Raw genomic sequence first — 18,255 nt, forward strand, 5'->3', positions numbered from 1 at the left:
TTATCAATGCTATGACGGCCCCACGAACACAAAAGCAGGTGCGAGCCTTCATAGGCCAAACCTCATACTGTAGACAGTGGATTTACAATTTTTCGGCCATGGTCAAACCTCTTCTTGCCCTCACCACTAAATCAGACAGTTCCTTTCCATGGACTACAGAGCATGCGCAGGCCTTCCAAGATTTGAAGAGGGCCCTGTGTACTGCTCCAGTCCTCGGTACTCCTCACTATAGCAAATATTTTTTTCTTTTTGTACATGAGACAGATGGCTGTGCATGGGCTGTCCTGACCCAGATGTTTGGAGGTCACCAACGGCCATGTGCCTATTTTTCAGCCACCTTAGATCCTGTTGCAAGGGCTCTTTCAGGATGCCTACAGGCGACAGCTGCGGCCGTCCTCATGGTCCCTCAGAGTGCGGGAATCGTCATGAACTCCCCCCTGACTCTGATGGCCCCCACATTCTGTAGATACCCTCCTTAATAACACCAAGACACAGTACCTCACTAGCGCATGACTTACAGGATATGAACTGACGCTCTTTGCCAGCCACATTAACATCAAAAGATGCACTGCACTAAACCCCGCCACATTACTCCCACTGGATACTCAGGATGCCCGCTTAGACCCACATGACTGTATATTGAGGACAGAGTAGGAGACGAAGGGACGGGTTGACTTACAGGATACCCTGATTGCAGAACCAGAAGGTACACTGTATGTGGACGGATCATGTATCAGAGGGCCAGATGCCTACGCTCTCACGACATTAGGGAGAGTAGTAGAAACAGCTCTGATTCCGCGGTGCTCTGCTCAAGTAGCAGAATTAGTGGCCCTCACTAGAGCTTGTGAGTTAAGCAAAGGGATGATGGTAAATATTTATACTGACAGACAATATTCCTTCGGGTGGCCCATAACTTCAGGAGGTTGTGAAAAGAAAGGAATTTCCTTACTTCCCATGGGACCAAAATTCAACATGGCTCCCTAATTCACCGACTGTTAAACTCCCTGACACTCCCTAGAAAGGCGGCCATCACAAAATGTAAGGCCCATAAGAAAGTGACAGATGATGTAGGGAAAGGCAATGCCCTGGCTGACCAGACGGCCGGACAAACAGCTCTTAGTAAAAGGGAAGGAATGTATGTAGGAGGTCCCGCTAGGTGGGTGGCAGACGAGGGCATGGTTGAAAACACAGTACAGAGTGTGATTGATCTTCCGTCCCACACTACTAATATGTCTCTACAGCATTGGGTATAAAAACTGATTGTCTGTACAGTCTAACTAATACCTTTTCGTACTCTTTACAGAAACAGTCCTGATGTATGTCCCATTGAGCGATGCCAGACTGCATTCTACATCTACGGAAGCAGAGGGTGACAGCATACTGAAAGGATGGGTGGAACCCTCCTTTAACTCTGCTCAACACCAAGAACAATTGTTTTGGGCCACCGAGGGAAGGCTTGCCCTTGACTTCGCCAAGTACCTACAGGCTGTAAGGCTGTGATCTTCCCCGGCTGAGAGTAGTGCTGGTGTGTCAGACTGAGGTAAGCCATAAGGGCCCTTGGCACCTGCGCCCAGTGAAGCAACCACCAATCACAGACAGCCACTAGAGGTCCCTGGCTTAGCACAATGGCCGCAGTCCAAGACACCCGAATCCAGAAACAAGATGTCAGCCTTCGACATAGTAAATGCTTCATGGTCACCGTGGTGACGCTGTTTGTCTCCCTCATCCTGTCTACCCTTGGTTGGCTGTTACTAATCTACCATCCTGTTACCTTACCATCTCCTACCCCGACTCCTGCAGAACACCAGTATTACACGTTACCAGCCCAAGAATTACCCCGCCGTGCAGAATTCTTCAACAACACCTTCATCCAAATGTTGCATCATCACCAGCTGATCATGAACACTTCCAACTGCTGGGTGTGTGGACAGATGTCGCATTCCATGATACACCCTGTCCCATTCTTTCCCTACCCCTTTTCCATATCTGGGTCTTGTCTTGCATGGTGGATGTTGATGCAGGCGGCCTACACTGTCAATGGTACTACCAATTCTGCCCTTGGAACATTTCGGGATGACTTCTGGCAGAACAGATCCGGCCATGCCAATGCTCCTTTTTGCCCGACCAGCTCATCCACAACGCTACTACCACAAGATGAACTCGGTGAGATGGTAGTATATAAGCTCAACTAATTTTCCAGATTCCTCACAAGAAGGATACTGCCTGATGAACGAGACACTGTGAATGTCATAAATGTGCAAGGCCGTCTCTGCATTCATGGCCTAAGGACTATGAAAGTTGGTACCAGTATGTGTGATACAAAAACTTTAAACTCTACATCTCCTCCGGAGCTGGTGTCATCCCCCAACCAGTGTCTGCCAGTGCTCTGTACAATGTGTGTCCAGACCATCAAGCCTCCACCCTCTAACATTCACAACACCAATATGATGAGGATGCTCAAACAAGAAACTGAGGGCCTTATGAACTTTGACATTTCTTACAGTATTTGCCACTCAATGGCAAAAGGAGGGTCTGAGGAAAAGTGTTCTTCTGATCGGCATCATTTGTACCGGGACTCCATTGCTTTTTCATTGCCATCTCGAATCAAACACTTCCACACGACCCACCTGGTCGTCTTTGCTGATGCCTGAGGAAAATTCTATCTGACACGACAAAAACCCTCTTGCAGCCTGCATTTCTGCCCAGGAACTGTCACACGCCCAACCCCCCTGTTCTCTGCAGTTCATCAGAAAGCCACAAGACACTCACCCTGAGTAAATGATTTATTCTCCATCTCCTGCTCCCAGCCTGGTAAACATAATTGACACCGTGATCAGGTTATCTGGACAATGGTCTGACTGCTGGACCTTCCTCAGGGTGATTAAATAATGAGTTGAAAGACCGGGCTTTGATCAAGGCAATTGAACAATGACCAGAAAAGACTAAGCCTTGATCAAAGCCGAGTGAACAATGTTTTGTGTACCAAGCCTTGACCAGGTCACTATCTAGAAACGTCGTCTGTATCTGGTTATCAACTGCAAACACTGAGTTTGAAAGAGAATGGGTTTGAGTTGAAAGAACAGGAAGCAGTGGCGCTCTAAGCTATGTGATCACTGAGCAGAACTGTTTGTGCGGTGAACACGTGGTGCAAAGCAGGACAGGGGAACACAAACCCAATAGGCAAAACAACCCCTGCACTGGTGTAGGAAGGCCTAAACCAAACAGAAGAAAAACAGATCCTGTGCACACGCTAATGAAGTAGGTGGTCCTGACGTCAGGACTCAAAATACGAGCAAAAGGAAATATACGTAAATGTCCAAATAAAGGTCAAGCACAAAGGTTCATGTAGGTGAAGAAGGTTTATAAGTCAATTGTTGGTCAGTACAGAAAATAATAGCCAGCCGACACGTGTTTCGTCACACCGTGAAGGAGATGTGACTCAACAGGGCTGGGAAGGACACAAAGCGAGACAATAAAAAGAAATCAAAATTAAAAAGGGGTAAACGAAACGTATTATCAACAATTGAGTGGGTGAATTCTTAAGAAAGTGAAAGAATTACTAAGTGAATGTGGAGACCCTATGGTGCGTAAAGAACGTGAGTACCTAATGAAGGGTGGACTGTATTCGTAATACAAATTGGTGACAAAACGGTGTACAGTAAATAGTAAATACTGACTATAAGTTATGAGGAGTGGAAAATGATCTGGAACATCAATAATATATCAAAGGTGCTAAGTAGCAGGCGATATCCAGGTTGTGGGTACAAAAGGAATGGTAAGGTATGAGGGTAATCTCCGAGGCAAAAGAAAAACATTTTGGTATCATTATGTGCTAAGTAGAACTCAGGATACACTAGAGCGATGTAACCAAATGGACAATATCTCAAATTAAGCACAATAATTCTTGAAGTAGGTCAGAGACACATCAAAGCGAGGTGCAAGGTAAATGACACTGGTTAAGCAAACGAGAAATGTACGTACATAATGTGTAAAGTACAATGTAAAGCTTTGTATCAGCAGAGGATGCGGGGTATTTAAACTATTCTTTGTAGCAGTTCTAAAGTATCAACGGTCGACAACAAAAGACATGGCACATAATGATTTGGTTACGGTAGTGGCAGTCACAAAACATAAGTACACTCTGTGTAGCGCACTATATTATTACCGGATTCTAGTGATGTCCGAAGCGGCAAGTGTCAGAAGATAGTGAAAGAGAAAAGGGCCTAACAATAGGCGAAAGAGATGCGAGATAAGGCAAGACAAAAGGCAAAAACGTAATTACAGGATGTGAAAAGGGAACGAGCATTACCTGATAAGGCTAGAAAGTATTCAAGATCTGAAATATATGAATGGGAGGACGAAGTGAATACACTAGGCCTGGTGAGTGACAAGAGATGCTGTAGGGCGATCGGAAAAATTAGTAAGGAAGTTGTGGCTTACCATGGTGGCGGTTTTCTGATAAGATGCCAGCCAGGTGTGTTAAAAGAAGGAAAAAGTCATTAAGTACCCTGCTTCTCGAAGTGGGATCGAAAGTAAAAGACGGGTGCGTCCAGAACTTCCAGACAGGGACCTAAAAGGAAAAGGGGGGATTGCGATGAGTAAAAGCAATTGCTGCCACGGGTGGTGTGTGAGCAACGAGAGGACAAGGACCGGACTTATCTAGGACAAAGGGATAGCGCACCAAATCCGTGTGTCCGGGAAGCGTACGAGGTCCGGGTAGTGGAGCCAACGCTGGTGTAAAGGCACGGGAAGATATGCTAGATGCCAACGTGTTGCGTGGCGTGGTGGGCGGGGCCTGAGACCCGCACAGGAAACTAGACCGCAAACCCTGGGCTAACTAGCAGGAAGTGTGGGGAAAAAAACGGAGTGATGCCGGAAAGTAACTGTAACACCCTCACGAAGTACGTTCTAAATCGTGAGGCGATGGGTATGGAGCAACGGGTGTACATAGAAACCTGGCAGGCCAAAGGCAGGCCGTAAGGTGATGTATGTACAAGAAGGCGAAGGGGTCAGATAGTGAGCCAGGAAAACACGGAGTGGTATGGAGTCCTGTGTAGGGTAGGTCGTAATGTTGCGTTCAGAACTAAATAAAATCTATAAAATTAAAAGGAAAAGATGCGAGGCTAAGGGACATATATAAAAAAGGACATATACAAAAGGAGGATGGTAGGTACCACGAAGGTGCGCAGATAGTAGGTAATGGAGATGTGAATGGAGATGAGAAGACAGAAAAGGCAAGGGTATAAGGAAAGAAGAGGGAATGAGAAAGGTGAAAGTGTTGAGGTCAAAAGCAGTAAGGCATGAGACATTTATTACACAAAGATCAATTTTAAGAGTAAATCTCTTCAAAAGCGATGCGTCAAAAGTGGAGAACCATTACTAACAGTTCTGCGATAAAATTAGACATTCAAGGGTTATTACAAAGCCAAAATACAGAAAGGTTACTGTGGTGGTGTTCATGAGCCAAGGAAGTATTGTAGCTCATGGTCCATGTTGAGCCCGTACTTGACTGCCTGGAGGCGCATAATCCAGGTGGCTTCTAGTCTCCTGAGTTTCAGTTCGCGGTTACCACCTCTGGCACATGGTTCCATGACGTCTATACCATAGTAGCTTAGACTTTTGTTCGGTCCTTGTGTGGTACAATTGTTGATGTGTGCGGCCATGGGGTAGCTGGCATCTCCGTTGTGCATCGCCCTCACATGTTCCATGATGCGTTCTTTCAAAGCTCTGATGGTGCTCCCTACATAATATTTTTTGCAGGTGCATTCGATGATGTAAACTACATATCGGGTATTGCAATTGGTGTTTCTGGTGATTAGAAATTTACGGTTTCTCCAATCAGTGAACTCTTTAGTTTCATTGCGTGCCCATTTGCATGCTCCACAGCAGCCACATTTGTGGAAGCCAATGGTGTAAGTGTTAAGCCAGGAGGGAGTAACAGTTGTTGTAGGAACCATGGGGCTCAGTCTGTTTCTCAATGTCCTGCCCTTTCTGAACGTAAATTGTGGTTTAGTTGAGATATGATCTTTAAGTACGGTGTCGTTGATTAATTTGTTCCAGTGTTTGTTACAGCTTTGTCTCATGATTATACTAGTATCATTGTAGTCCGTGATGACCCTCGCTGATTGTTTGTTAGGAGGAGCCTCCATTTTGGTGGCGAACGTATTCTCTCTTTTGACGGTTTTAATTCTTGTTGCTGCTTTCTCTATTGTGGCCTGCTTATAGCCACGTTTAGCAAATCTTCTTTTCATGTCTTCCAGGCAGTTGTTGAATTCAGTGTTCTCAGTGTTGTCTGGATTTGATGTATGGGATGCGAGCTATCCGCATGCAGTGGTGCATTGCACGAAGTTTCCTTGCGAAAAAAGTCTGCTTTTTAAGGTGTTGCTTTATCAACTGCAGACACTGCCCTGATTAAACAATGAACTAAAAGCCAACAGACTGGGATGAAACAGTATAAAAGGCTTGTAAGCTACAGAGTGAAGTAGCAGCCTCCTCTGTCTTGTCTCTGACTAGCTTGGGACTCTGTTCCAAAGCCCGGACTATTGAAATAAATCTGGGTTCCTCCTGCAGACGAAGGCTTCGGTGTCTCCTTTTACTAAGTATGGAACGTATGGAATACTAGGGCGGTTCCCCCGCCGCCGAGACCCAGTAAGTGGGTTTAACCGGTTCTTCAGCTGTCATGGTGGTTGTTTTGGGTAGCAAAATGTGGTGTTCTGCAGACGAATTGTCCCGTCCACTACTCACTTGTGTATCAAAAGAGAATGTCCAGGTAGAGCCACTACCCCTGACAAAAATGCAGCAATGTAGGCAGAAAGCATCGACAACAGGCCTCTCATCTACAGCCAAATGTAGTTGGGTATGTGTGAAAGCACAACAGAGGGTTATAGTCCACCAACCTGGGGCTGCTGGGATTCACACTTGCCATGTTATAGAGGACAGGACTTCACAGTGAGCCGCTTGGAAGCCACAATGATGAATGGGACACCGTGTGCAGGACGAGGAGCCAAGGCCATGCCCCCTCAGCATACCAGGGTGGGCAGGAGAGACGCAGAGCTTCAAATGCCTTGCACGGCGAGCAAGGACACAACCCACAAGTAACAACGCGCCGGAAGCTAAGCTTCGATCTGGAGTACATCGCCCAGAGCTCACCAGGATGGGCAAGGTGACTCACTGGAGGGTGTGCCCTTAACGTGCCGTCCAGGCAGATATGCAGGAACCGGCAGCAGAAGCGTTGGCCACTCAACGCAGTGTTGTACGTCAAAACTGCGTGTCACTGAGGAAAACAACGCCGGGCCTGCGAGGGTCATCACTGCAGGGTGCTCGAGGCAGGCGGAGCCCAGCAGATGAAGAAAAAAGACGAGGTAGGTAACGGGTCCAGACTCCTTCGATGCCAGTTGTTGGGTATTGCACTGGTACAGCGGCCTGGCTTTTACTTGCAGTAAACGGCACAGCTTTATTCAGGAAAATAATGATACACTCTGCACTCCTGTTTGGACTCCTAACCTGGAGATGGTGGACATAGGCTACTAACTGAATCAGGTTAAAGGACGACATGGTCCATGCAGGATACTAACATCTGGTCACTGAAATTTCTCATTATCAACTAAAGATTACAATCACAACATTTAAGGTACCTTGTTGTGTGATATCAAACGATACATCTAAAAAAATCAAGCCCTGAAGACGTCTCGTGAAAGGAGACGAAACGCGTTGGCTACGCTGATGTGAATATTTTTTAGAACTCATCACTAAAGAGAATCTTTTGAACTGACAACATGTTTAAAGTGATGAAGTGATCTGAATATACACAAGAAAGTTTGATGGACATTCTGAGAAACTGAATGAGATCCAAAATCAGTGTTGAATTGAATTGATTATTGTCGGGGAAAAAACCATATGTGTAGGTATGGGTGCTGATCATTTCTCAGTATATAAGTGTGTGGATTGTATCCACCTATGGGGCGCCAGGAGGCTGCTTTCCCCTGATATAAGCACCACTTTCTAAGATTTAACTCTACCTATTGCTGGGTGCGGCACTGAGTCTAAGCCTCCTTTCTGTATATCTCACACTCTGCACAAGCGTACGTTACGATCATGAGTTCATGCCCCAGGCCTGTTTATTTTATATACCCCGTCCCTACGATCGGGAATAGATAGTAAGGGTTATCCTACAAAACACCCCTCCAGGGGTTAGCATTTATTTAATGTATTTGTGTAAGGCATTATTATATAGCGCATACAAAGGTGTCAGACCGTTTCACAATAGAACCAAGTTACATGAGATTTACATACTTACATGTTACAGATACAAACAGGATAGTTGAAGAAGTAAAATTAATCACACACAAAAACAAGCATTTACAATGCAACGGTTTCGCCTTTGTAAAAGTTTGAGCTTATGGCATTGTAAATGACAAATTTTGTATTTATATGTTGGTTTTGAAAGCAGATAAATAAATGGCATTGTCATTTACAATGCCAATAGCTTAATCTCTCACAAATGCGAGACCTATTGCATTTACACACACACAGAGCACAAACACACACACAGAGCCACACACAGACAGAGCTACACACAGACAGAGCCACACACACAGACAGAGCAACACACACAGACAGAGCAACACACACAGACAGAGCAACACACACAGACAGACATTTTATGTGCCCAGACACCAACTGGTGGATAATATATTGTAAACAGAAGCTTTGTCGTTTCTCACAGTTTTTTCACGACACACATTGGCTTTAACCCACAACGTACTATGTAACAAGCCTTTATAACCCACATCGGGTGGGTTCAAGACTGTATCTTTTTACACATAGACTACTACTTGCACTCCAAACTTTATTGGTTTGTAAATGGCCCACAACATAATTTTCAACATGCACAACCACACCTGTCTCCAGTTATTCACCTATTTCCATTCTATACACCCACACATGTACACACAGTAACTCAATGTTGAATGTGGTGTAGTGGCTTACCTGTCAACTTTCGACCCAGGCGAAATAGGGGCAAATAATGGAACTTGACCAAAACCTTGTTGATAGGTGATGTAGGTGAATTAACTCATCTCTCTTTGCTTCAGCCCAAAACCAAAAGTGCTTAGAATTAGGTTAATTGCATGTATGATGCACTACATAAATAAATGCGTATCAGGACATAAATAACTTCAATGGTGATCTCTCACCGAGTTCTATGCCCACAATATCTAGACTGATTGGCGGGGCAAGACAGAATCTGTATCCTTCATCGTTTGCTTTTACACAATGAATGTCACTTTAAGGAAGCAGTAGCGCCGCCATACACTCTGCACCGAACCCGAGAATGGCAGGTAGTCTTGCACAGGCGGGAAGCAGAACTTGCGCGAGCCTCTTTTGTGAGCTGACTGGCTAGTCCGATCGGAATCTATACTTAATAACCCAAAACAACAAATGCTGTCTCATAAGCACTTGCAGCCATACCTAAACAGCCAATATCTATTACAGGTCAGAGGACGACTGGGAGAAACATTTACTGCTGACAAATCTCCCACTGCTGTACTTGCTTAATTTGAGTAAGTGGTAGCAGGTGCGCCTACCGACGTTCATTTTAGGGGAGCGGCACACGAACGGGAAAAACGGAGGAAGAAAAAGACAGAACAAGTTATCACCATTAAATTCACCTATTTTCAACTATTCATTGTACGTGTGTGTTTCTGTGTGTGTGTATATATGCATATATATATATATATATACACACATATATACATATATGTGTGTGTATATATATATATATATCACACTTACAATATTAGTCTAATAATTTCATCAGGCACTGAATACAAAATAAATGCTCCGCTGAAAATATGCTATTGATGTATTTGTTGATTGCGAGAGGAGGAACCCATACGTCACACCAGCCAAAGCCTTGAGTGGGTCATATGATCCTCTCCCACAACAATTGAAATCAAATGTATTTATATTGGTTGCGCGGTAATAAATTGTGTGACTTCGTTTAATGATACACTTAATGCAGAAACATGTTTTATTGGGGCATATATATTGGCATTGGCGCTACGTAAATACAAATGTATTTTACACACTCATACACCTGTGTGTGCGTGTACCTCACCTTGCGTATCTCCTTCCTGTAACCCACTCCTCTCATACCCCTCCCCTCATCTTACAACCCCCTCGGATATGTGTCCCTCCTCTCGTATCCCACTCCCTCCCCCGTGCTCTACTTTTGCTGCATTACCGCGCGCGTTGTTCCCTCGCTCCCACACGGCCCCCTTGCTGCTCTGAATACCAAGTGCCTCTCGGTGGATGTGCTCGCCATAGGCTGGCGGAAGCCGAGGGTAGTTGGGATCCTCCTGCCAGCCCCGTCGTCGCTGTGAGCCTGACTCACTCCGTGGCGAGGTTGCAGCTGGCCCTCATCCGCAGCAGAGGATCCTGTCAGGGTGCGCGAGGCTCCCAGTCATGCGCGCGGCTCAGGGGTCCGGTCAGCGGTGACCAGGGCGGGAGCGCGTGGCCCCTGGGAGCGCTGGCTTGGGAAGTTGGTGGGCACCTGGCTCACTGCCCTGGCAGCGTCACCTCCTCTACCTGCCAGCTGTAGATAGGGAAGCCACCCCCCGGGAGAGGACAGGGGCACCAGCAGAGCCCTCTGCCAGCGAGAGAAGATGATCGGGGTGAACAGCATCAACAGCAGCGGGGCCGGGCGCCTGCGCTCCCGCTCCATGTGCTCGGTGCGCTACGGCCGGAATTACCGAGGCATGGAGACCTTCTGCTACGGGTGGCCCCAGCGCTCCAGGACCCTCAAACCCGTCCTCTACACCGACCTGGTGGTGAGCCGCCTGCAGAACCGGAGGAAGAAGAAAACGGTAATTGGTGGCAGGGAGCCTTGCCGAGGTGCCGCGGGCACCTGCGGGTGAATGGTGGAGCCGACACCGGGCGGTGGGATTGGAGCGGAGTCATCATGTGATCAGTGTTTAATGAAGAGGATCGTAAAACTTAATGCAGAGTAGCGTACCTACGGAGGAGTGTGTAAATACGCTCCAGCGTATATGTTACAGACGTGTATTTCAAAAAGACCGCAGTGCTTAATTTGTAATAGAATGAGTGCAGGTGATAAAAGTTCTGCTCAAATACCTGCTGTGAGTGGTAAACGTCAGCGCACAGAATTCAATACATATCCTGCGTTAGTCTTTTTCCAGGAGACACCCCCGCCCCTATATCTTGTGCAAGTTCCTGCTTTCTCCCTTCTGCGACGGCTTTCCAAACTTGCTTCTTTCCCCTCTCGTCCTCGCGGTTAATGACTGATGAAAAACTGGGATTCGGGGGCGTGCTCTCCCCTTCCCATTGGCTGGAAGGTAAAATTCCAGCCAATGGGAAGAGGAGAGGGCGTGACTTAAAAAAAGACACGGAAACGCCCCCGAATCGCGTCAAGGCGGGCCCTGAACTCAGTGATGCTCCTCTCCTCCAATGGCTGGCCAGCATTTACGAGGCCAGCCAATGGAAGAAGGGGAGTGTTCAAGTCCCCCATAGTGTAAACAAAAGTTTTCGATCTGGGCGGGGCACTGCGTGCCCTCGCCAGGTCGAAACCTAAAAATCACAAGGATTAGGGGCTCAAAATAGTGAGCTCAACCCACTAACGTGAACATAACAGTATAATTAATGTTTTTTTTTCTTTTTTCAAACTAATAAAGGATGAAACACAACTAGTTGAGATCACGAGGTTCATGGGTATGGTATGGCTCTGTGGAAGCATTGACAACAATTTAATAAAATATAAAAACAACGTAAAGGCTTGTTGCACAACATTCACAATCTCAGGATTTGGATCTGTTTACATACCATGCGGGGAGGAGCAGAAGTCACAACGTCACTGTAGAAAACACACACATTGAGCGGCCATTTTAGAGTGGTTGGGATGTATAGATATAAAACAGTTGTACCGAAAGTAAAACTGTACAGAACTATCATAGACCAATAAATATGCACTAAATGAGGACTACGTTTTTATTATAAACAAGAAATGCAATATCAATAAAAGTGTATCGTAACAGTAGCATATAACAGAAAGATATAGGCATCTTATAAAGACATACGCGTTAATATTTTTTGGAGCCATGACTGCGTCTTTTCCCTTTCTTGGGCACTGATGTTGTGGATACTGTTTCAGGGTGCGACTTTGCTTTCCCCTCAGAAGTGCCCATGGTTTAGTCCGTTGTTTGTACCGCTGGAAGTTTCCGATCGTCCCTTTTCTGTTTTGATAGTGACAGCAGTTCCGTGTCCACGTCCCTGCTACTGTTGATGGAAGAGGGACGGTTTGGCAGCTACGGGGTCTGAAGGTACCCCGGAGTGAGAGCATAGGGCAGGCACAACGATTCTCAACCCAGACGAAATCCCCAACGCCTGCCACAGTCTTCTTTTGGTGAGGAGATTTAAGGGCTAGAGTGGACCACTTGGAGGGGTATTATGCTGAACTGCGGTTGCAGTGAGAGGGTGTCTTGAATGGGTGAACTGCAGTGCCACAAGGGAGGGATTACACGACGAGGGCCCGATAAAGGGTTCTGGAGGATAATGGAAGGAGCCACTGGGACGCTGTGACAGATCCCTGGGTGAGGAGGAGTACGGTAGGGGGCTAATTACCAAGAGATCTGCAGGTATCTTAGTGGTGTTGAGAATCCTTCACACGGTCGTGATGGGGTATTGGTATGCAACTAAATAATGGGGCACAGTGGAAACTGAACGACCATAGGATGACACTGGCATGGCCATGGATTGGCGTAGGATGAGTGACACTGGGATAACCCAAGAATCATGGTAGCCTTGAGCAATGGACCTTATTTATAATTTTGTTTTATATGATAAGTTTTATATAGCGCTAGCTAGATCTGGGGGCATCAGAGTGCTTTACATACATAGGTGCATAACATAGCATGGCAGAGGGATGCATACAGTATAAGCCAAACATTATAAGTAGTCGTACATTGCATAGCAGGATATAGCGGTGCATGAGGATATAAGGAACACATTATAATTTGGCATGCAGTGAAGGATAGAGGGGGACCTCACGAGGTTGAAAACAATCCAATCTCCACTTATCCATGACGGACAAATAAGCAGTGAGTCAACTAGGTTGACGCTGATCAGTCCAAAATAGTTCTTCTAGGTGACAGTTGGTATATTCGTTGCTGTACTTTTGAGTCTGAGCTGCAGGTTGAAATACAGGTCGTACAAGCCACGCAAGATAGCTATTTATTGTCCTAATATTCACAGTGGTCGAAGTGCACTAAGAATGAACAGGGTATATAGTGGAGGGTCAATGTGATCTCAGACATACCCGTTCTGCCCGGCATGGTGTCTGTTTTGTGAGGCCTCTTGCTTTTTGAGTAGGCGCAGGGGACAGCACCTTCCGTAGCAGGTGGTGAATGGGTCACATATCTATGCACTGAATTTTGATTGGTGCAATGTGTTTATCAGCTTATTTTAATCTGGTGGATTTATTACATACCATGTTTATATTAAATGTATAGTTTAAGTATATTGTAAAGTGATTTGTATAACATGTAACAATGCTTTATAGCATTGAATTTACTCTTGTAGTAGGTACACATTTGGGGTCTTCCTAGATTTTAAAATATAGCTTCAATTGCACACAGCGGGGTGATGGTGGTATTGTCAAATTGTAATTGTGAATACTGGGATGTGCTTAAATGTCACACTGCTTCACAGTCACTGGCAAAGGGATCTCAGCAAGCGTCTCTTGTATTTTAAAGTTTTTTTAGAAAGACTGTTAAAAGCCACATTCCTTTAGAGCTGAATTTAAGATTGTTTCTTTCCACAGGTTACATCCACAACTTGCATGCTATCACCCAAAAATCACCACCTGCTATATTCCTTAAACTCCTGCATGGAAAATTCTTCTTTAATTACATTTTTGCTTTTTCCTCTCCATTATTTATTTTAGCGTACAGCACCTGGTATTCCCAGGCGGTCTCTCATCCAGGTACTAATCAGGCCTGACCCTGCTAAATTTCTGAGCTCAGACGAGATCAGGTGCTTTCAGGGTGGTATGGCCGTATTTATTTTGAATGCATCTATGCTTCCCTTCTACATGCCTCTTCTGTATATAAATTACTGTAAATCTCATGCATTTCATCTTAAGGTTTAAAAATAAAAATCATAACAGTATTAATTTCAGCAAGCATTTGCTTCTTACATAGGCCCCTCTAACAATCACATCTAAGTCACTAATGTACCACAGAGACACTGGAGTAAATGCATGGAATAGGTGTCTTTACCATGCAAGACTAGCCCCAATAAGCAATAGACTGACCACTAACTTTGGGCTCCTGTGTAGTGTGCTACTTGTAAAGTGCTAAAAAGCCTTGTCAGGAGTAGTAAGCGCTATCTAAATACAATTTCAAAAACAGTATAGTAACTGTAATTCTGGGTGAGAGGGGGCAGGGAGTATGGGTCCTGGGTCAAAGGTAAAGCTAAAAAGAGGAATATTCTGTAACTATTTTATTGGTCTTTCATTTTCAGGTACCTGCATATAAAATAACACACAAACCTTAAATGAATAATAAACTCAATTTAAACAATTTAGATGGAAGTGCACTATTTTACATTATGAAACCTCTATTAAAAAATGATGTAGGCACTGGCGATGGTTGTCTGTGTGTAACCAGAGAGCCACATAATTGAATCCTGGTTGGTTCAGAGGGTAATAGGGAATTGTGTATTTTAGTGCTGCGAGGACCCTGCCTGTGACAGAAAGCACTGTGAATACAGATGTCATTATTTAACCCCTTCCATGCTGATGACGAACCCCAGCCGTCATGCACTACGGTGCTCGTGTGCTGATGACGGCTGGGGTTCGTCACGGCCCGCCCCTGTTCGTGCTGTTTACAGCACACCAGGGGAATCGCGGCCGCATGGAAGGGGTTAAACTTGCATTGCACACAGTATAAGATAGGCTGGCACAAAAATGCTTGAAAAGAACTAGGTTTAAGAATGAAAAAAGTGCTTTCAAAATATAGATTGTAGTAACAGGCAATCAGACTGTATGCTGTGCAACCATTTTTAGGTCTCGTCTAAGCCATTGCGTTAGCAATGCTTGGCGAGATATTAAGTTGGGGCTTTAATAAATGCTCCCAAAGGCTTTTTCCAGGTGGATTGCCTACAGTGCATGTGTGCGGGCGCGTGCACATTTCACACCATTTGTCAGCCTGTGAGCCTCTCTCCGCACTCATGCTGGTTTACACTTCAAAGGAATCCGCTTCCCCGCACCCTCGGCGCAAATCCAGAGCTTGTTCTTTACAGACAACACCCCAGTTGTTTTTGACCCGAGGCAACGCAGAGAGTTGAACCCAGTCCCAGGGTCAGCAGCTCTACCGTAGGCATGCATTTGTTGTGTTAACCCACTAGCCCCTGACCTTTTTACCGCCATGTTTTTTTTTTTTTAACCCACCACGGCCTTTTCCGTGCTCTGTTTTACTCAGCCCCCTGCTTCACCCATGTCCTGCACCCTCACTCGTGTACCTGAAGGCACTGGAGTGATTTACCTGAGCACCATGTACATTATACTGACACTTAGATACACTGCGCCCTCACACACTGCGCCCTCACACACTGAGCACTCGCACTACTTTAGGCCACACACACTGCACACTCACACACACTACTTTAGGCCACACACACTGGGCCCTCACACTACTTTAGGCCACACACACTGCGCCCTCACACTACTTTAGCCCACACACACTGCGCACTCACACACTGTGCCCTCACACTACTTTATTACATGTAATGGGGTAACCCTGTAACCCTCAGAACCTGGGTGGGTAATAGACAAAATAATAATGGTTCTGTCGGACAAAAATACACACTGCTTTAGTATTTCAATGTTTCCTTTTGCAGGTCTCGTTCCTAACCAGGATATCAAGACAGGTGTACTAATACATTCACAAACGAACACACTGACCACAAAGAAAAATGAAAGCAAATTTTTTCTCAAATACTTTCACATGTGAAGACAAATTACTTCAATCACTGTCCCAAACGAATATTTAAAACATATATGGCACAAAAACTTTGTGCTAAAGCATAATACACACTAAAAACAACAAGTAAAATGTGTTACTTCATATACTTTTTGGAATCAACAACTATATATATACAATAATCCTGTAGGTACATCAATTCAATCTTGGATCCTACAGGGTTTTGAATAGTTTGTTCACGCCAAAAACGGGGATTGCGTCGAAGTTTCGACCCTAGGGGGGCGATGCGGTGTTTTCACGCATCAGGGGCGAGTCTTCATCAGGACTGTATATATATGTGGGACAGCCTGTTAAGATAATGGACATGTGTCAGATATTGGTCAGTGTTTTAACATTAAAGCAATTATGAGCATGAGAACATTGCTCACCTCTTGCAGACCTAGCTCCGCATGGAGTCCTGGTCTCTTTCTGAATCCTATTGTCGGTCCGTCTTAGTCAGGCCGGCTCGATGTTCAATGAACCTATAATTAAGCAGTAGGGGTTACTCACTTCCTAATTATGCTGTCCTTTGATCTATTAATTCCATGGTCAAAGGTTTCCCATACATACCTCTGTAATGATTTAGTCTATACAGATGGTTGAAAGGTTGTTCCTTCGTATCTGTAATAAAGGAGTGATGTATACCATTACCTTCTACAACTGTTTGTCATTCAAACAGAACAGATATTATTGTCCTGACTCCAATGCACATGCAGATGCTATAAGTTTCAAGCGTGAGACTATTGGTGCACCAGGGATTTGCTAATACCCATCCTCTAGCATTAAGATGCCTTGTATATTTAGTAATGGGGTTACGATTAACGGCGGTTATTATTCTGGCCTGCGCGTCCAACCCACCCTCGTTGTGTTGCGCTCCTATTGCTTCCTAAATGCTAATTATACTAGTGCCCTTCTAAGTATATGAAGTAACACATTTTACTTGTTGTTTTTAGTGTGTATTATGCTTTAGCACAAAGTTTTTGTGCCATATATGTTTTAAATATTCGTTTGGGACAGTGATTGAAGTAATTTGTCTTCACGTGAAAGTATTTGAGTAAAAATTTGCTTTCATTTTTCTTTGTGGTCAGTGTGTTCGTTTGTGAATGTATTAGTACACCTGTCTTGATATCCTGGTTAGGAACGAGACCTGCAAAAGGAAACATTGAAATACTAAAGCAGTGTGTATTTTTCTCACACTACTTTAGGCCACACACACTGCGCACTCACACACTGTGCCCTCACATAACTTTAGGCCACACACACTGCGCACTCACACACTGCGCACTCACACTACTGTAGGCCATACACAGTGAGCCCACACACTACTTTAGGCCACACACAAAGCGCCCTCACACTACTTTAGGCCACACACAAAGCGCCCTCACACTACTTTAGGCCACACACACTGCGCCCTCACACTACTTTAGCCCACACACACTGCGCACTCACACACTGTGCCCTCACACTACTTTAGGCCACACACACTGCACATTCACACACTGTGCCCTCACTCAACTTTAAGCCACACACACTGCGCACTCGCACACTGCGCACTCACACTACTTTAGGCCACACACACTGCGCCCTCACACTACTTTAGCCCACACACACTGCGCACTCACACACTGTGCCCTCACACTACTTTAGGCCACACACACTGCACATTCACACACTGTGCCCTCACTCAACTTTAAGCCACACACACTGCGCACTCACACACTGCGCACTCACACTACTTTAGGCCAAACACAGTGAGCCCACACACTACTTTAGGCCACACACAAAGCACTCTCACACTACTTTAGGCCACACACACAGCGCCCTCACACTACTTTAGGCCACACACACTGCGCCCTCACACTACTTTAGGCAACACACACTGCGCCCTCACACTACTTTAGGCCACAAACACTGCGCCCTCACACTACTTTAGGCCACACACACTGCGCCCTCACACTACTTTAGGCCACACACACTGCGCCCACACACTCTGCACCCTCACACTCTCTGCACCCTCACACTCTCTGCACCCTCACACTCTCTGCACCCTCACACTCTCTGCACCCTCACACTCTCTGCACCCTCACACACTCTGCACCCTCACACACTCTGCACCCTCACACACTCTGCACCCTCACACACTCTGCACCCTCACACACTCTGCACCCTCAAACACTCTGCACCCTCACACACACTGCACCCTCACACACTCAGTGCCACA

The 18,255-nt window shown here is 45.5% G+C and overlaps 1 protein-coding gene and 1 pseudogene across 1 annotated transcript in view; one reads left to right on the forward strand and one right to left on the reverse strand.

The window, feature by feature from the left end:
• Window positions 1-12,219: 12,219 nt before the first annotated feature.
• GOLGA5 (golgin A5) overlaps window positions 12,220-18,255 on the forward strand; it is a 137,455-nt gene continuing 131,419 nt past the window's right edge. The window contains exon 1 of the mRNA XM_086937695.1: window positions 12,220-12,418. The gene's annotated coding sequence lies outside the window, so the exon portion shown is untranslated. The remainder of the gene's footprint in view (window positions 12,419-18,255) is intronic.
• LOC147690102 (5S ribosomal RNA) lies at window positions 13,956-14,074 on the reverse strand (annotated as a pseudogene).

The sequence above is a fragment of the Lissotriton vulgaris genome, chromosome 9, assembly GCF_964263255.1.
Source record: "Lissotriton vulgaris chromosome 9, aLisVul1.2, whole genome shotgun sequence".
NCBI lineage: Eukaryota > Metazoa > Chordata > Amphibia > Caudata > Salamandridae > Lissotriton > Lissotriton vulgaris.